Source organism: Silene latifolia, chromosome Y (assembly GCF_048544455.1).
Source record: "Silene latifolia isolate original U9 population chromosome Y, ASM4854445v1, whole genome shotgun sequence".
NCBI classification, from domain to species: domain Eukaryota; kingdom Viridiplantae; phylum Streptophyta; class Magnoliopsida; order Caryophyllales; family Caryophyllaceae; genus Silene; species Silene latifolia.
In genome coordinates, this window is record NC_133538.1 from 114,511,552 (window position 1) to 114,532,230 (window position 20,679).

Below are 20,679 nucleotides of genomic sequence, written 5' to 3' on the forward strand. Positions count from 1 at the left end.
TAAGGTCATGCTTATATATGTATATGAATGTTGTGTTTAAGTTACATGTGCATATGATAAAATTTCATCTATGTACTGCTTTTTAGAATTATTAAGTTGTTATTGTTTGCCTTGTTCATGTTTAAGTTGTTTTGTTATGAAAAATTGAATTGTATGAAGACTGATTATGGAAGGGTTGTCTTAAAACTGTTGTAAGTGAAGTTCTAAAAATGATATTACCGTGATTTAAACTTGAGGTGATATCTTGTGTTCTTTTGATTCTAACGATAGGTCACACGCCCAAAACGACCAAGTAATGAGTGAGATATGAGTGTTTTACGAAAACTGAACGTTGCTGAGAACTAAGCCGGAACTCGGCCGAGTAGGACCTACTCGACCGAGTAACTTTCATATTCAGCCGAGTAATCTTTCTGTGATAATTTAGTTCAGCTTCTGGAGTCGAGAACTCGGCCGAGTGGTATAGTTACTCGACCGAGTTTCCTGTACACGGCCGAGTAGCTCTTTGGGCGGTTGTCTTGAGTCGGTAGCTATGTTCTTAGATATGTTTTGAGTCGTAGGCTATGTGCACACGTATGTTTTGAGTCTTAAAGCATTCTTCTATATATGTGATGGTCTTGATACGTAAGTTACCAGATACAATGATGTGGAGAATGCCGGCTTATGAAGGATATGTGTTGGGTAGGGAGGAGATGAGTATCTGGGATTGTGATGGATAGTGGAAAGAATAAGCGAAGTTGACGATTTATTGAGATAAGGAGCACATTCTGTGAGCTATGGTGAGTGAATTAGTCGTTGGCTTATGTGGTGTAGTGATGACTGTATATGGTCGACTGATGATGAGAGTGGTAATGTAAATTCGAGGAATGTGAGAACAAAAGTTTGAAATGAGGGGTGTGAAAATTTTGGTAATTTGGGATATATAGTGATTTCTGGAGAGAAATTATTATAATGATGTTGGGTGAGGAGATGCGTAATGGAAAGTTGTAAAAAAAAAAATTGGAAAAGATTTTTGTCTAGTGATCTTAGATCTAGGGATGCAGCAATGAGGAATTGTATGTAGTAGTCGTTATGGAGATTTATATTACTCAAAGGTAAGCCTAGTGTATAATCATTTGGGAGGTCCCGGGATAAAGTGAATCTTCGTTTTCTAGAAATATTAAAAGAAGATGTAATCAATTAAGGATAAATCATTGAGTGGGTGGATCTAACGGCGGGGAGTATGAGTGAGAAGTATGGTGAGTGGGATTGTTGATAAGAAATGAATGAAAAATAATGACTTACGCTAATACAATTTGATTTTTGGAAGTAAAGGGAAGAGAAGGATGATGGTAAGTTGAATGAATGTTCACAAAAATAAGGGGACACGAAAGTAAGGAATCATGGAATTGTGTGGTACTATCATGAGGGTGTGAGTTAAGGGATATATATATATAATTACAGGACGACTTGTTAGTCATGAGTTTTGAGGAAGATCCTCAGGTGTCAGTTGAAGCATACCATCAGAAAGATTTTGAGATTTAGGAGAAGAGGATGGTGACTTACCAGAGACCTTTGTCCATCTTTCCTCATCATCGTCTCCCCCCTCTTCTTCAGATTCCGTCTGGGCATCTTCAACAAGGACCTCAAGATTTAGGGTTGGAATACCAACAATCTCACCCACATATTTCGTCGTTTTAGCATCATCAGAGCAAGGAATTGCAGTTTCTGTTGGTGGAAGATCATCGGCAATCGTAACAGCAGCAGGACTAGTAACCACTAAAGCAGATGAAGATTCAGACTTTTACATATCTAAGTTTAAATTGGGACAATTCGAGAAACAAAGACGTGTTTTTGCAGTATATTTCCTAGGATTGAATTGATTTTTCGCAATTTTTTTCTTGCCATTTGCAGGAGGAAAACCCTAAAATCCTTAAAACCCTAGAGAGAAAGAGAGAGTTGTATTGATTGTTGTATTGTAGCTCATGATTGATTATACTGTTGACTGACCCTTTTATGTTTTCAAAACCTGTGGTGATCCATTGGGGGATGGTGAGCAGAAGTCTAGTGATGTGACCATTATTTGAGCATATTTAGTCCCCGAATTAGCCTTGTTCCCATGCTTTTTAGTGCATATTTGAGTCATTTATTATCTTTAGTCCTCTGTTTCGCATATTCTTTGAGGTTTTGTTCCCTTGGTAGGAAAGGAGTGTAAACCTTGCATTTTCATGGCAAAATAGAGCTAAATTGATTGAATTCAATGACCAAGCATCAAAGAGAAGACAAGACTAGAAGGCCTTTGTACATATTATAGTAGATGGGCAATGATGAGGAAAGATCCTTGCATCTTCGACAAGATCCCTGAGGATTGTTGGAAGAAGGAGGAAGAAAAGAAGAAAAGAAGAAAACTGACCCAGAATCCGAGCGGCTTGACCCTCGGGACGCTCGTCCAAGACGGCATGAATCCGAGCGTCCGGCCAAGGAATCAGCTCGTCCAGCAGCCAGGCAATTCGCTCGTCCCGATGCCTTGGATGCTCGGATTGTGTTACATCAACTTTCGTTTTCTTTTTGTTCCATGAAGGATGCGCATATTTCGGAAAGAACGGAAAAAAGGAGACCGACATCTCTTTTGAGAGGAGCGATTCCTCAAGGACTTAATCGTCATTTAAGCCCTTAGTAAACCCTAATTTGTGTACCTAATCCCCATTATAAATACCCCATTAGTCTAATTAGATAATCATGTTCTTCTTATCAATCTCTAGTGTAGTTTATATCATTTTAATCTCTTCTTAATCTTGTAATCAACTTTTAATCAAGTCTTAATACAAATCTCATTTCCTCAATCTCTGTTTTGTTCATCTTTTATTTTGGGTAATTGATGATTATTTGGGTTATTATTGGGAGATTGACAACCTTCCAATCATTCATCAAGTACTTCTATTATTCTTTGCTTTATTTTAGAATCATTAATAGGTATAATCCTCTTAATCCCTTTTTAATTATTGTTAATCATCTTCATTTATTCATCATGTTTTGCTTTGTTAATGTGATTGACAACCTTATTAATATGCTAGACTTGATAATGAGTGAGTAGTTTCTTTAACTAGGGTTAATAAGTAATTAGGGGAAACCAACATGGGGAATGATTCATGCTTAATTTAATATGTTTTCATAGTCTATTTTCTTGCTTGTTGTGATCTCAACTTATGCACATGTTATGTTTGATGAAATGTGAGCCTATGAATCCTTGCATTTTTTACCCATCACTTACCTTTTCAATGAGACTTGTAAGACATAAACCAACTCGAGTCTCATTAGACCCTGCATATAGTTGAGTAGGGATGATTAAGTCGACTTGTAGGTGTTGTACAATCTAATCGATTCGGCTCCGGGACCCAAACCTTCCTAGAATTGTAAGATATAAATCAAGTCGATCCATCACAGCAATAATTGCTTGCTTATAATTTGATAATATGTTTGTATGATCAATTCCCATGAATCCCCTATGACCCCATGACACCCTAGTGCTTTTAATCAATTGTTTACATCCCTTTTTAATCATCTTGCTTGTTTACTTTTATTGCTATTTAGTTTAGTAATCTTCTACTTCAAACCCCAAATTGTGACACCCCTAGACACCGCTACTTGCAATCGAAAATCTTACTTCAATACCCGTCCCTTGGGATCCGACCTTTACTTACCTCTTTACTAATAGTAGAGTTGTTTGTGGAGATATAAATATTGTTTTGGTCTAGGTGCTCCTAACGACAAGTAACCGAAACATAGCCCGAGAGGGTCCGACCAAAAATGGCGCTGTTGCCGGGGACGGTGTTAACTTGATTTAGATTTTCTTAGATTGTTATTAGTTATGTCTTTCTTTGCGTTGGGGAAGTAAAACTCCTCAAGGTTTGTTCTAATTATTTTCAAGTTGTTTGATATTTTGCATGTCTAGAAGATCACAAGGTAACTTGTTACCCATTGATCACGAAATTAAAAGGACTTTGACAAACAATAGAAGACTTGCTAGAGGTACTTTGAGAGGTATTGGTGAGATTGTAGATATTCAACCAAACACTATTGAGTTCGTTAACCCTTTTGCAAGAGAAGGTGAGGAGAACCCAACACAAAATCCAACACAAAATCAAACCACAATGCCTAAATTTTCATCACATTTCGTACCAACCGAGTAGAAGCTACCCAATGGTACTCCCACACCACAACACTTAACCGGAAGTTTAATTGTTAAATCCGCATTTATCCAATTATTCGAAAGAAGCCAATTTGGGGGGATGCCTAGTGAAGACCCTCACTCTCACATGGAGACTTTTTGTGACTATTGTGATGCGATTTCACAAACCGGTGTAACTCAAGACCAAATTCGATGGGTCTTATTTCCTTTTTCTCTAATCGGCACCGCAAAACAATGGTTGAAAGGCCTTGATAAGGCTACTCTTGGAATTGACTCATGGAAGAAGTTGGCTCTAGCTTTCTACAAAAAATTCTACCCTCCGGAAAAGACTAACATGCTAAGAGCTCAAATTACGGGTTTTAAGCAAAGGGATGAAGAATCTTTGTATGAAGCTTGGGAGCGGTTCAAAGGAATTTCTCGCTCATGTCCTCATCATGGACTTAGCGAGTGGTTCTTGGTACAACCATTTTGTAATGGTCTTTATGAAGACTCAAGAAACATTCTCAACATGGGATCAAATGGTATGTTTACCGAAGTTGACTATAATCAAACTTGGAACAAGATTGAGGAAATCACGGTCTATAATTCACAATATAGTAGACCTCGCAAGGCTACTAGAGGAGGAAACCATGAAGTGGACTCTACTACTCAATTGGGTGCTCAACTTAGTGCTCACATTGATACCATCAACTTGAAGTTTGAGAAGGCTGTGGCTAAACTTGAAGAAGCCTCAAAATCACCAAAGCATCATGTTAATGCCATGACGGCATCTTCATCAATCCCAAGTGGGATATGTGAGAATTGTGGAACTTTGGGACATGACCAAAGTGAATGTAGGGGAACAAATGAACAAGTGAATGCTTTTCAAGCATACAATAGTGGTACCCTTTATTCCAATTCTTACAATGAAAACACCAAATTTCACCCGAATCTCTCATACAAAATCCAAAATGTTCAAAACCCTCAACCAACATACACCCCACCTCCAATGAGAAACCAAAACCAAAGATCCTTTTTCAACCAAAACCAAGGTTACCAAAACCAAACTCCATACAATTGATGTGACCATAATTAGAGCACATTTAGTCCCCGAATTAACCTTGTTCCCATGCTTTTTAGTGCATATTTGGGTCATTTATTGTCTTTAGTTTTTTGTTTTGCATATTCTTTGAGACACAAGATTAGAAGGCCTTTGTACATACTATAGTAGATGGGCAATGATGAGAAAATATCCTTGCATCCCCGAGGAAATCCCCAAGGATTCTAGGAAGAAAAGAAGAAGAAATAAGACTGCACAGCAATCCGTGCGTCTTCCCCAGAAGACGCCCGTCTCCACCACCACAATCCGTGCGTCTTCACCCCAAGACACCCGGGCAAAAGACCCATAAGACGCCCGTCTTCACTCCAAGATGCCCGGGCAGAGACCACCAAATCCGCTCGTCCCGTGCTAAAGACGGTCGGATTCTCAGGCAGACCCATTTCGTTTTCTTCAAGCTTCAAGGAAGGATGCACATCTATTTCTAGAGACCGGTGATACCCGTCATTGTGAGTACCAAAAATAATATTTATAAAACCTATTAAAACTACCAGAAGCTAGTGGTAACAGGGTCGAACCACAGAGAGGCAGATGTAATTATTAGTTGTCTAATTTCGGTCTAAGGTAACAGTATATGGGGGTTGATTGATTTGAGTGATCTATAGCTAAGGCAATAAAAGTAAAACAAACTAAACAGTAGATGAAATCAAGAATTAAAAGGGTGCTAAGATGGTCGGTTCACTATAGTTTCGGCGGCAGCATACTAGGTAGGTCTAAATCAACACGTGAGACGGGAAAATAAGAGGTGCTCTCGGTCCACTCTCACAAGTATCATCTTTCGATCTCGCTAAAGGTCCCTAATATCACTAAAATTAACTTTCGTCCTGAAAAGTGACTTAAAACTCTAAACTAACTTATCTTCCGATCTCGTTAATCTGGTCGTCTTAATTAGGTAGGCTATCTCCCTTCACTATCTTTCGATCTTTATTGGGTCAGTCAAATCCTAAACATTCCACTAGTCGCGTGCACTCTGATACTCATCTTTGTGAGTACCAAAAATAATATTTATAATTCCTATTAAAACTAACCTAGGCTAGTGGTAACAGGGTCGAACCACAAGGAGGCGAATGTAATTAAAAGTTGTCTAAATTTAATCTAAGGTAACAAGTGTGGGGGTTGAGTTGATTTGGTCTATAGCTAATAACAATAAAAATTAAACTAAAGAAATATATTAAATTAAATAAAAAGAAGGGTACTATGATGGTCGGTTCATTATAGTTTCGGCGGCAGCAAACTAAGTCGGTCTAGAGGTCCTCTCGGTCCACTCTCAACAGATAGCATCTTTCGATCTCGCTATAAGTCCCTAATATCACTAATACTGACTCTCGTCCTGAAAAGTGACTAATAATCTAAACTTTACCTATCTTTCGATCTCAGCATAGTTTAGTCATTTTAATTGGTTGTCAATCAACTGTCCCTATCACTTGATCTAATGGATCAGTCACATCCTAAACATTCAACTAGTCGTGCGCACTCGATTCGTCGAATAAAGAATTAAAACAATTAAAACGAAGGTAAAACCTCACATGGTCAGTCGATCGACCAGGTATGGCAGTCGATCGACTGACACGCGATTCAGGCCGTGTTCATTCAACGCCGCCTACACTATAATTCCGCTACATCCTAGCACGAATATATTAGCTACTCATACTAAGACTGATAACAACAATAAGATTTACTAAATAAATAGAAGAATTCATGCTTGGAATAAAAGAGCAAACGATTAACATAAAACGAGGATTACGGCTTCGGGAAACTAACTAGCAATTTCTATCAATCAACGCAATAAAGATGAACTGAAATAAGAGTAAGGGAATACCGAAATTGCAGAACGATTGTAACGGAATGATTGAAAGCACAACTAAAATCCAATGCGAAATAATATCCCGAACCCTAATTATTTGATAAACTAAAACTGAATGTAAAACGAGGTAAAAACTAGATGGCTCTTCTGAAAACTCATGCTACGTTATATAAGAAAAGTACGCATCTATTATTCCTAAACCTAATAACTCATGGGCTTGATAAATCTCGATCTTTTAATTCTCGTCTGAAGTAGCGGTGTGGTCGATCGAATGCTGGGACCGGTCGATTGACTGCTCTGAGCTGAACAGTAGCTTCTGGATCCCGTGGGTTGGTCGATCGACTAAGGGGGCCAGTTGATCGACTGCTTTAGCTGGTAATCCGCTTTTAACTTCTCGTGGATTTGTCTTTTGGGGATTGAAATGCGCACCAAGCTCGTTCCTTAAGTGAATACTTCACGTCAAATGCAATGCAGGATACTCGGGGACGGATTTAGCTTGATTTCCGTTAAATTCTTCACATTTCTGCAATAATGTACAAAAACACAAAAGTAGACGGAAATAGGGGAAATGGTAGCTTAAACTACACAAATGAGCTCTGAAATGCATGTAAAATGAGGTGTAAAACATCATATAAATGACACGCATCAAACTTCCCCAAACCAAACCCTTGCTTGTCCCCAAGCAAGAACTAGACTCTATCTAATGACCTAATAGAACGAGTTCAATCTCAGAGCGAATTACAACATGTAAAGCCTAAACCATTTTAATGCAATTACCAACAATCAATTAGCAATTATGAATCATGCAACCGAGTTATGAAGTCGTTAAAGACTGCTGAACCGTCAACTGTAGAGACTTATCATTATGGACTCTCACGGGTCGCTCATATGACTAAATGAATACGGGTGAGTAAATGTAAAAGATAGAAAGAATTCATTTTGTCGTGACACTCACCTAACTGCGACCTATAAGAACATGTCTGCAATCTAATATGAAAATGATCTCTACAACCGTACATATGCATTCCAACCAACAAAAGAACATGACACATGCCGAGGTATATATGTGGATATGTGAGGTATGGGTAAGAAGGGGCAAAACATTTATGGGAAAGTGGAGGTACAGGTGATCAAGCTAGTACCAAAACGGAACCATATGACAACATCCTTCTTCTTGCTCAAAATCAAATGACACGGTGCTATAACAAGCACAAAACTCACAATCTCCAGTATAAAAGTAATCAACTAACTCCCCATAAGATACTAATGCAACATGGGAGCAAAAATCGCCATAAGATAAGGATTTTGAATTATGCGAATTGATTTCTTCTTTTCTTTCGAATCTCAGTCGATCGACCAGAATTGGCAGTCGATCGACTGCTTTGAACAGTACAGAACTCTTTTTTCTTTTTTTTTCGAATCATTTTTTTTTCTTTTTGTTTTTTTTTTCTTTCCTTGCAACTTCTTCCCAACAAAGCATATACCACCAAAAACGAGTAACAATCCCAAAAACTAAACTACTAGCTTGACAAAGGCAGGCTAATGTAGGATGTAGTAAATAGGACAAAAAAAGATAATTTTGGCAATGTGGAGCTTATGGGCAAAATTAATAAAGGGAAACCTCTACCACATGTGTCAACAAACCACAACCGAAATGCATACAGGTATTAAGCAGATTAAGTTCATATTTATGCACATTAATGTAACATGTCTCATAAGGAGAACTACTCACATCCTAGATAAACTGGTCATAGATGTCACCAGTTATAGGCTCTAATAACTCAGAAATATGATGTAGTTTACCAAAATTCTAAGTCAAGTTTAAAGCTCAGCAAATAAATTAACGAATACTCGTAGACTATGCAAATGATTCTACTAATACCATGTCAATTAGCAAGGCTTAGGCAAAAACAGCTGAAAATGCAATGTCATCATTGAAATAGTACCGTTCCGACTCGACCTATATGCTAAAATAAACATGCATTTTTTTAAATTTTTGAAATTTTTGAAATTTTTTCTTTTTGTATTTTGTATATGTGAGAAATGAAATAAGCAATGCATAACAAAATGTAAACGTGAATGCAAGCAAATGATTTGCGACGCAAAACCCTTCCCCAAACCAAATCGTACAATGTCCCCATTGTGCAAAATCATGTAATGAAGAAAAGAGAAACGGGAAATTGCGAGAAAACAAATGAATACGACATGAAGTAAAGACTTAGAAACTCACAAGACTTTAAGCGCAGCAAAGGAAACCTCCCCAAACCAGCGTAAGCTAGGTGGTTCAGTAGCCAGCAGTGCTACCAATAAGTACCTGAAAGACAAACAAAAACCACGCATAAAATCGAGAAGACAATAATGAAGCGGTAATTACGTGCACAATTAAGAAAAATAGAAGAAATAAATAATTTGACGGAAGATAAAGTGGAGTAGAAAACTCCCTCAAGTCTGCAAATAGACCAAACACAGCAGGGGAGAGGTCGTGAACAAGTACAGCAGTGCAGGGTGGTCGATCGACCATATCACTCAGTCGATCGACCAAGGCAAAAGGAACAGTAGCTCCTGGGAACTGCAGACCAGTCGATCGACCACACAGACCAGTCGATCGACTGGAAATACTGCTGTAACTTCAGATTTCTTCATATTTGCTCAATTACTTGAACCAATGAGGTCTAAAACCTGCAAATGCACAATAATACGCGCCCAAAATTGCGCAAAACCCAGAATATCTAAAGCACTTAAAAATCCTAAGCAACAAAAATAAATGTGAAGTCTCGCGCACACAAAAGCAATAAAAAAGAGTTTTAAAAAGCAATAAAATGTTTGTAAGGCATGTGATCAACTAATAGTTGATCAAGAACGGCTACGGTATGGCCCACTTGGTCGGCTTCTGGCTACAAGAGGTAGCCTCAACGGTGCTTATCTTCTCAGCTGCACCTTTCTCAACTTCAGCATCCGTAGAGCTTGACGGACCAACAACTTTGTCATCTCCCCAATCAATGACCTCTTCCGGCTCATCAAAGTCCAAGTTGGACTGTCTCACTTTGGCTGGCTCATCTTCAAGCTCCTCATCAGTGCCATAGCTCAAGCATCCAAGACCGCATCTCGAAACAATATGCTCCTTCACAGATGGAGCAACCCGCGGCTCTTCCTTCCCCAAACCAGTTCCTGTAATGTCCAAAACAATAGAATCGTCCTCCTTCTCGCTCCCAGTCTGGGGCGGAGGTGTTATAACAGGAATAGGAATAGAGACAGGCATATCAGGAAGCACAAAGTATGATTTCTTTTCAGAAACTGTATTACAGGTGACAGGCCACATGGGGTCCTTCTTCCTAGCTGTTTGGGCAAAGACAATAGAATGCTTCCCCACTTTGAAGATCAGGGTCACAGAACCAACATCAATAACTGCACCAACAGTGTGCAGAAATGGCCTACCTAGAATGATAGGTATGTGGGCATCCCCAGGCATATCTAGGACCACAAAGTCTACAGGGAAGAAAAACTTCCCTATTTGCACAGGGATGTCTTCTAGGACTCCTATTGGCTGGACCGCAGATCGGTCAGCCATCTGAACGGTCATGTTCGTGACTGCAAACTTATTCAATTTTAACTTTCTAGCGAGACTCAAAGGCATGACGCTAATGCTAGCTTCAAGGTCACATAATGCCTTCTCAATAGAGAAGGTACCTATATTACAAGGAACGGAAAAGCTACCTGGGTCCTCTAGCTTATGGGGTGCAGTGTGAGACAGATAAGAACATGACTCTTTAGTGAGTACGACAGTATGCACTGTTTCAAGTGACCTCTTTTTAGAAAGTAATTGTTTCATAACCTTCATATAAGCAGGCACTTGGTTTACTAATTCAAGGAAAGGTACTTGTACGTTAAGATTACCAACAACATTTTCAAATTTATTGAAAGATACATGTTCCTTTGTCGGCACTAGTCTCTCTGGATAAGGGGCAGAAAGAAGTAACTTAGCCCTCTCCTCTAGGTCTCGCATGCCGGCATCCGTGGACTTAGGCTGGAAGTCCACTACCTTCTCTTTATTGAAGCTTGACCCCTCTTCAGACCGTCTCAAATAGGAACCATTGATCGACATTGGGTCGTACTTCGGAATCGGGACGGACCCATCAGCACTCGGGTCTTGCCCCAACAATTTCGGAGTTGTCGTACCCCGAAATAAGTGGTCTCTCAAGTTGTCGGGCATCGGAGGACGAAAAGGTCACTATCAGCAGCGATCTCAGTCGATCGACTGACTTGAACAGAACCAGAAGCTCCTGTAACCCGCACTTCAGTCGATCGACCGCATGTATGCAATGATCGATCGATATATACAGTAGACGCCTTGTTCTTGCTATTTTTCGTTACAGCTTTCTTTTGACTCGGTTCCGCCTCATTCTTTTCAGGGGCATCCTCGACCATAGCAGGCCCCTCCAGGGTAGACCCACTCCTCAAAGTAATGGCATTTAGGGTCTCTTTCTGGTCAGTTTGAGTCGGTAAATGTCCCGGAGCTCGAGTGGTACTCTTGCTAGCCAATTGAGCAATTTGGCTCTCTAGTAGCTTCATCCCAGCCTCTCTAACTTGGGACTCCTTTTGCAACATATTCTTCAACTCAGCAAACTCAGAATTTTGAGATTGTTGCTGCTGCGGCACATAGGGAGGTTTTTGATATTGTTGTTGCTTATGATGAGGGGGCACATAGGCTTGCTGCTGCTGCTGCGGAGGTAGAGTTGGATTTAGGACATTCTGGCTACTCCACCTCAAGTTGGGATGAACATTAGGCTCATAGTAGGTGTTTGTCTGCCTATAATTTTGAAAGGCAGCACAAGACTCAAAGGGACTAGGACAATTTTCTGAGACATGTCCCTCAGCTCCACACCTTCTACAGACGAAAGGACCGTCTGAAACAGCATTCACTTGGTAAATACCTCCTTTTGAAGCTTCTCCCAGTTCATACATGTCAAATCTCGTAGTGAGAGCTTCAAGTGCAGCTACAGAAGGAGATTCAACACTCCTCCTTTGATTCCCTCTGGAATTCCCATACTTAGCCTTGTGGGTGGCTAAGTCATCAATGATCTTCCACCCCTTAGTCTCCCCCATATTCTCATCAAATCGGCCATTGGCTGCAGCATCCAAAATAGCCCTCTGATCGTCATACAGCCCGTCATAGAACTTATTGCAAAGACTCCATTTTTCGAACCCATGGTGCGGTATGGTTCGCACCAGCTTCTTGAAATGAACCCATGCTTCATGAAAGTTCTCATCCGGCCCTTGTTTAAAGCTCGTGATCTAAGCTCTAATGGCATTAGTCTTCGAGGCAGAGAAGTCCTTCTTGTAAAATGCCAGGGCTAAGGAATTCCAGTCGGTGATCCCATGAGCGGCTCGGTCCAGATCTCTGTACCACTCCCTTGCAGCATCACAGAGTGAGAATATAAACATAGTCTCCTTTATCTGGTCCTGGGTCACACCGGCCGGCGGGGGTATAGAGCAGCAGTAATCGATAAATATCTTCATATGCTTGGCTGCATTTTCATTTGCAGCTCCCCCGAACTTGTTCCTCTCAACTAAGTTGATATAGGAAGGCTTCGGTTCGAATTTCCTATCAGCTCCAGGTAGTTCGAACCTTTTGTAAAGATTTTCAGTTGTCGGCTCAGAATGACTTGCTATAGTTGCTTCTTCGGCCATGACTGGAATTTCTGGAGAAGTGACTGTCTCAGCTGAAGAAATAGAAGCAGGAGATGTAGGTGGATCTTCCTCGAACAGAGCGTTCTCGTAGTAACTTGACAGAGTACTCAGCTCTTCCTCTGTCGGCAATACCCTAGATGATCGTCTCAACTCGCGCAATGATTTCTCAATCTCAGGATTGAACGGTACTAGTTCACCACCCTGTGACCTGCGCATAAGAAGAAACTACAAAAAGAATATAAGAAAAGTTTAAGGAACAGATGTCCCTTAAACTAGGAAAGACTAAATAAAAATCACTAAAAATTAGAACAATTGCCTCCCCGGCAACGGCGCCAAAATTTGATACCCGTCGTTGTGAGTACCAAAAATAATATTTATAATTCCTATTAAAACTATCCTAGGCTAGTGGTAACAGGGTCGAACCACAAGGAGGCGAATGTAATTGAAAGTTGTCTAAATTTAATCTAAGGTAACAAGTGTGGGGGTTGAGTTGATTTGGTCTATAGCTAATAACAATAAAAATTAAACTAAAGAAATATATGAAATCAAATAAAAAGAAGAGTACTAGGATGGTCGGTTCATTATAGTTTCGGCGGCAGTAAACTAAGTCGGTCTAAATCAAACACATGAGGCGGGAAAACAAGAGGTCCTCTCGGTCCACTCTCAACAGATAGCATCTTTCGATCTCGCTATAAGTCCCTAATATCACTAATGCTGACTCTCGTCCTGAAAAGTGACTAATAATCTAAACTTTACCTATCTTTCGATCTCAGCATAGTTTAGTCATTTTAATTGGTGGTCAATCAACTGTCCCTATCTCTCGATCTAATGGATCAGTCACATCCTAAACATTCAACTAGTCGTGTGCACTCGATTCGTCGAATAAAGAATTAAAACAATTAAAACGAAGGTAAAACCTCACGTGGTCAGTCGATCGACCAGGTATGGCAGTCGATGGACTGACACGCGATTCAGGCCGTGTTCATTCTACGCCGCCTACACTATAATTCCCCTACATCCCAGCACGAATAAATTAGCTACTCATACTAAGACTGATAACAACAATAAGATTTCCTAAATAAACAGAAGAATTCATGCTTGAAATAAAAGAGCAAACGATTTACATAAAACGAGGATTACGGCTTCGGGAAACTAACTAGCAATTTCTATCTATCAACGCAATAAAGATGAACTGAAATAAGAGTAAGGGAATACCGAAATTGCAGAAGGATTATAACGGAATGATTGAAAGCACAACGAAAATCCAATGCGAAATAATATCCCGAACCCTAATTATTTGATAAACTAAAACTGAATGTAATACGAGGTAAAAACTAGATGGCTCTTCTGAAAACTCATGCTACGTTATATAAGAAAAGTACGCATCTATTATTCCTAAACCTAATAACTCATGGGCTTGATAAATCTCGATCTTTTAATTCTCGTCTGAAGTAGCGGTGTGGTCGATCGACTGCTGGGACCGGTCGATCGACTGCTCTGAGTTGAACAGTAGCTTCAGGATCCCGTGGGTTGGTCGATCGACTAAGGGGGCCAGTCGATCGACTGCTTTAGCTGGTAATCCGCTTTTAACTTCTCGTGGATTTGTCTTTCAGGCCTTGAAATGCGCACCAAACTCGTTCCTTAAGTGAATACTTCACGTCAAATGCAATGCAGGATACTCGGGGACGGATTTAGCTTGATTTCCGTTGAATTCTTCACATTTCTGCAATAATGTACAAAAACACGAAAGTAGACTGAAATAGGGGAAATGGTAGCTTAAACTACACAAATGAGCTCTGAAATGCGTGTAAAATGTGGTGTAAAATATCATATAAATGACACGCAACACACTCGATTCGTCAAATATAGAATTTAAATCAATTAAAACGAAGCAAAACCTCACGTGGCCAGTCGATCAACCAGGTAGGGCGGTCGATTGACCAACACGCGATTTCAGGTCTACATAATTCTAATGCCGCCTAACCTACAGATCCCCTACATCCTAGCACGATGAATTTAGCTACTCATAATATTGATGAAAACAATAACAATATAAACGAAATAAACCACTGAATTCATGCTTAAGTTAATTAAATAACAAATAACAATAAACGATAATTGGCTTCGGGAAACTAACTAGCAAATCTATACTATGAACGGAATATAAGCAATAAAACTGAACAAGAATAGGAGAATACCGAATGGAAGAATTGCAGGAATAGAATCCAGAAAACGGATGCAAAAAGTAACTTGTATTGAATATGAAACAATATTCGGAACCCTAATTATTTCCTAAAGAACTGTATGCTAAAACTTGAATAAAACTCCACAAAAGGAACGGCTTATCTTTGAAACTAAAGCTACGTTATATAGGAATACAACGTAGTTCTTATTTCCTAAAACCTAATACAATGGGCTTCAAACTTCACGATTTTTTAATTCACGTCTGAAAGAGCGTCTTGGTCGATCGACCAAGCAAAGCGATCGATCGATCGCTCTTGACGAACAAAGGCTACTGAACTCGTGGGTTGGTCGATCGACTATCGGCAGCGGTCGATCGACTAAAGTAGCTGCTATTTGACTTCTAACTTCTCGTGGATTTGTCTTTCGGGCTTCGAAATGCGCACCAAGCTCGTTCCTTGAGCAAATACTTCACGTCAAATGAAATGAAAGATACTCGGGGAAGGATTTGGCTCAATATCTACTCATTTCCGCATAAATCTGCAATATTACATAAAAATACGAAAGTAGACGAAATGGGGCAAATAGTAGCCTTAAACTACATAAATGAGCTCTGAAATGCGTGTAAAATAGGGTGTAAAACATCATATAAATGACACGCATCAAACTTCCCCAAACCAAACCCTTGCTTGTCCCCAAGCAAGAACTAGACTCGATCCTAAAAACCTAATGGAACGAGTTAAATCTCAGAGTGAAATGCACAAGTAAAGCCTAAACCAATTTAATGCAAAAACCAACAATCAATTAGAAATGTGAATCATGCAAACGAGTTATGTAGTCGTCAAAAACTGCTGAACCGTCAACTATAGAGACTTATCAAATTGGACTCTCACGAGTCGCTCAAATCACTCAATAAATACAGGTGAATATATGTGAAAGATAGAAAGAATTCATTTTGTTAGTGACACTCACCTAACTACGACCTATAAGAACATGTCTACAATATAATATGAAAGTAATCTCTACAACCGTACATATGCATTGTAACCGAACAAATGACCATGAGACATGCCGAGGTAAATAAGGGATATGTGAGGTAATGGGCAGGAAGAGGCAAAACATTTATGGGAACGTGGAGGTACACGTGATCAAGCTAGTACCGTAACAAAACCATATGACAATATCCACTTCTTGCTCAAACTTCAATCCACACGGTTCTATAGCAAGCACAAAACTCACAATCTCCGAAATAATCAACTCCCCATAAGATACACATGAAACATGGGAGCAAAAATCGCCATTTGAATAAAGACTTGAATCATGCGAATTGATTTCTTTTCTTCTCGAGCATCGGTCGATCGACCAAGTAGAGCAGTCGATCGACTGCATTAAATAGTACATCACTCTCTTTTTTCTTTTTCCGAATCATTTTTCTTCTTTTTTTTTCTTTGTTCCTTTCTTTCTTTTCTTTTTCCAACTTCCCAACTTCATCTCAAAACGAGCATATGCCACCAAAAACGTAGTAACAATCCCAAAAACTAAACTACTAGCTTGACAAGGGCAGGCTAAATGTAGGATGTAGTAAACGGGACAAAAAGGCTATTTTTGGCAGTGTGGAGCTTATGGGTAAGATGGGAAAAAGTGGACCTCTACCACATGTGTCAACAAACCACAAACCGAATGCAAACAGGTATTAAGCAGATTAAGTTCATATTTATGCAAATTAATGAAACATGTCTCATAAGGAGTAACTACTCACATCCTAGATAAACTGGTCATAGATGACACCAGTTATAGGCTCTAAATCTCAGAAAATGATGTAGTTTGCCAAATTTCTAAGTCAAGTCTCAAGTTCAGCAAATAAATTAACGAAAACTCGTAGACTATGCAATTGATTCTACTAATAACATGTCAATTAGCAAGGCTTAGGCGATAAAACAGATGCAAATGCAATGTCATCATTGAAATACTACCGTTCCGACTCGACCTATATGCTAAAATAAACGTGCAATTTTTCGAAAATTTTGAAATTTTCAGATTTTTTTTTTTTTTGAATTTTCTGTAAAAATGGAGAAACAATGCAAGACAAAATATAAACGTGAATGCAAAAACATATGAAATGCAACGCAAAACCCTTCCCCAAACCAAATCGCACAATGTCCTCATTGTGCAAAATAGTGTAATGAAGAAAAGGAAAACGGGAATTTACGAGAAAATTAAGTAAACAAGACATGAAGTGAAGACATGGAGACTCATAAGACTTTAAGCGCAGCAAAAGGAAACCTCCTCAAACCAGCGTGAGCTAGGAGGTTTCAGAAAATAGTGTAATTAAGAAAAGGAAAACGGGAATTTACGAGAAAATTAAGTAAACAAGACATGAAGTGAAGACATGGAGACTCATAAGACTTTAAGCGCAGCAAAAGGAAACCTCCTCAAACCAGCGTGAGCTAGGAGGTTTCGTAGCTAGCAGTGCTACTAATAGGTACCTGAAAAGACAACAATACCACGCATAAAACCGAGAAAGCAATGTGGAAGCAGTAATTACGTGCATAAGATGAAGAAATTGAAGAAACTAAAATTATGTCGTAAAATAAAGAGGAGGAAAGACTCCCTCAATTCCGCAAAACGACCAAACACAGTAGGGGAAAGGTTGTGAACAGATACAGCAGCGACAACGGTCGATCGACTGCAATGAACAGGAACAGAAGCTCCTGGTAGTTGCACCTCAGTCGATCGACCAGGGTAGGCGCTCGATCGACTGGAAATACTGCTGTAATTTCCTGATTTCTTTGAATTAGCTCGAGAACTTGAGCTAATATGGTCTATAAACCTGCAAACGCACATAATACCGCGCTAAAAATTGCGCAGAACCCAAAGTAACGATATATAGTACTAAATATCCTAAGCAAACTTAAAATGCGAAGTCTCGCGCACACAAAACAATAAAAAGTTCAACGAAAGCAACAAAGTGTATAGTTTTTGAAAAAGTCTTAATCAACTAATAGTTGATCAAGAATGGCCACGGAATGGCCCACTTGGTCGGCTTCTGGCTACAAGAGGTAGCCTCAATAGTGCTCATCTTCTCAGCTGCACTCCTCTCAGCTCCAGTATCCGCATAACTCAACGGATCAGCATGTCGGAAATCTTCCCATTCAATGACCTCTTCGGACTCGTCGGAATCCAGATCAAACTCTGTTGCTTGGACTGGCTCATCTTCGGGCTCCTCATCCGTGCCATAGCTAAGGCATCCTAGACTGCGTCTTTGAACTATTGGCTCCTTCACAGCTGGAGCGACATGCGGCTTTTCCTTCCCCAAACCAGCTCCTGCAATATCTAAAACAGAAGAATCTTCCTCCACTTTGCTCCCACTCTGGGGCGGAGGTGTCACAACAGGAGTAGGGACAGAGATAGGCATATCAGGATGTATAAAATAAGATTTCTTTTCAGAAACCGTATTGCAAGTGACGAACCACATGGGGTCTTTCTTCCTAGCTGTCTGGACAAAGACAATGGAGTGCTTCCCTACCTTAAAGGTCAAAGTACCTGAACCAACATCAATAACTGCACCAGTAGTGTGCAGGAATGGTCTACCTAGAATAATAGGAATGTGGGAATCTTCGGGTATATCAAGTACTACGAAGTCAACAGGTTAGAAGAACTTCCCTATTTGCACGGGAATGTCCTCTAAGACTCCTATTGGCTGGACCGCAGAACGGTCAGCCATCTGTACTGTCATGTTGGTGACTGCAAACCTATTCAACTTTAACTTCCTAGCAAGACTCAAAGGCATCACACAAATACTGGCTCCTAGGTCACATAAGGCCTTCTCAATAGGAAAAGTGTCAATATTACATGGGACTAAAAAACTACCCGGGTCTCCTAGCTTAAGGGGTGCAGTATGGGTCAAATAAGAGCATGATTCCTCAGTGAGTGCGACAGTGTGCACAGTTTCAAGTGACTTCTTTTTAGATAAGAGTTGCTTCATGAATTTCATATAGGCAGGCACTTGATTGACTAACTAAATAAAAGGAACTTCTACGTTTAAACTACGAATAACATTTTCAAACTTATTAAATGATACATATTCCTTCGTCGGCACATATATCTCCGGATAGGGGGCTGAAAGTAGCAACTTAGCCCTCTCCTCTAAATCTCTCATGCCGGCATCAGTGGATTTAGGCTAAAAATCCACCACCTTCTCCTTGTTGTAGCTTGACCCTTCTTCAGACCGTCTCAAATGTGAACCATTAATCGACAAAGGGTCGTACTTCGGAACCGGAACGGACCCATCAGTAGTCGGGTCTGTCCTTAATATTTTCGGGGCAGTAGTACCCCGAAACAAGTGATCCCTCAAGTTATTAGGCATTGGAGGACGAAAAGAATCACTATCAGCACCACTGTCAGTCGATCGACCAGGTTGGTCAGTCGATCGACTGACTTCTACAGGAACAGTAGCTTCTGGTTGTCGCGGACCAATCGATCGACTGGGTATGTCAGTCGATCAACTGACATACCTGCTGATCGTCTTTTTCTTGTTTTTGTTCGTCACAGCCTTCTCCTTGCTTGGTTCCGCCTCATCCTTTTCAGTGACGTCCTCAACCATAATGGGCCCATCAAGGGTAGACCGACTCCTCAAGGTGATAGCATTAAGGGTCTCTTTCTGCTCCGTCTATATCGGTAAATGTCCCGGAGCTCGGGTTGTATTCTTGCTCGCCAATTGAGCAATTTGGCTCTCCAACATCTTCATCCCGGCCTCTCTAGCTTGGGATTCTTTCAGCAACAAGTTCTTCAGTTCGGCACACTCAGAATTTTGGGATTGTTGTTGCTGCTGAGGGACATACGGGGGCTTTTGGAACTGTTGTTGCTTATAAGGGGGCACATAATTCTGCTGCTGCTGTGAAGGTTGAGTCGGATTTAAAGACATTTTGGCTGCTCCACCTTAGATTAGGATGGACATTCAGCTCATAGTAAGTGTTTGTCTGCCTATAATGTTGAAAGGCAGCGCATAACTCAAAGGGATTAGGACAGTTGTCTGAAACATGTCCCTCAGCTCCACATCTTTTGCAGACGAAAGGACCATCTGAAACAGCATTTACATGGTAGATTCCTCTTTTTGAAGCTCCTCCCAACTCATACTTATCAAATCTCGCCGTGAGAGCCTCTAATGCAGCTACAGAAGGAGATTCAGCAGCTCTCCTTTGATTTCCCCTGAAATTTCCATACTCAGCTTTATGGGTGGCCAAGTCATCAATGATGTTCCACCCCTTAGTTTCTCCCATATTCTCCTGGAATCGGCCACAGGCTGCCGCATCCAGGATACCCTCTAATCGTCATAGAGCCCATTATAGAACTGATTGCATAGGCTCCACTTCTCAAACCCATGATGCGGAATGGTGGGCACCAGCTTCTTGAAACGGACCCATGCCTCATGAAAGTTCTCATCAAGACCCTGTTTAAAGCTCGTGATCTAAGCTTTAATAGCATTCGTCTTCGAGGCGGAGAAATATTTCTTGTAGAATGACAAGGCCAAAGAATTCCAGTCGGTGATCCCATTAGCAGCTCGGTCCAGGTCTCTATACCACTCCCTTGAAGCATCATGGAGTGAGAATATAAACATTGTCTCCATCACCTGGTCCTGGGTCACACCGGTCGACGGGGATATAGAGCAGCAATAATCAATAAATATCTCCATATGCTTGGCTGCATCTTCATTTGCATGCGGCTCCCCCGAATTGGTTTCTCTCA

At 40.3% G+C, this 20,679-nt stretch overlaps 1 non-coding gene across 1 annotated transcript; it reads right to left on the reverse strand.

The window, feature by feature from the left end:
• Positions 1-4,499: 4,499 nt before the first annotated feature.
• Positions 4,500-4,606, reverse strand: LOC141635833 (small nucleolar RNA R71). Its single transcript, XR_012540491.1, has one exon. It is a non-coding gene; the product is annotated as a small nucleolar RNA R71 (small nucleolar RNA).
• Positions 4,607-20,679: the final 16,073 nt, after the last annotated feature.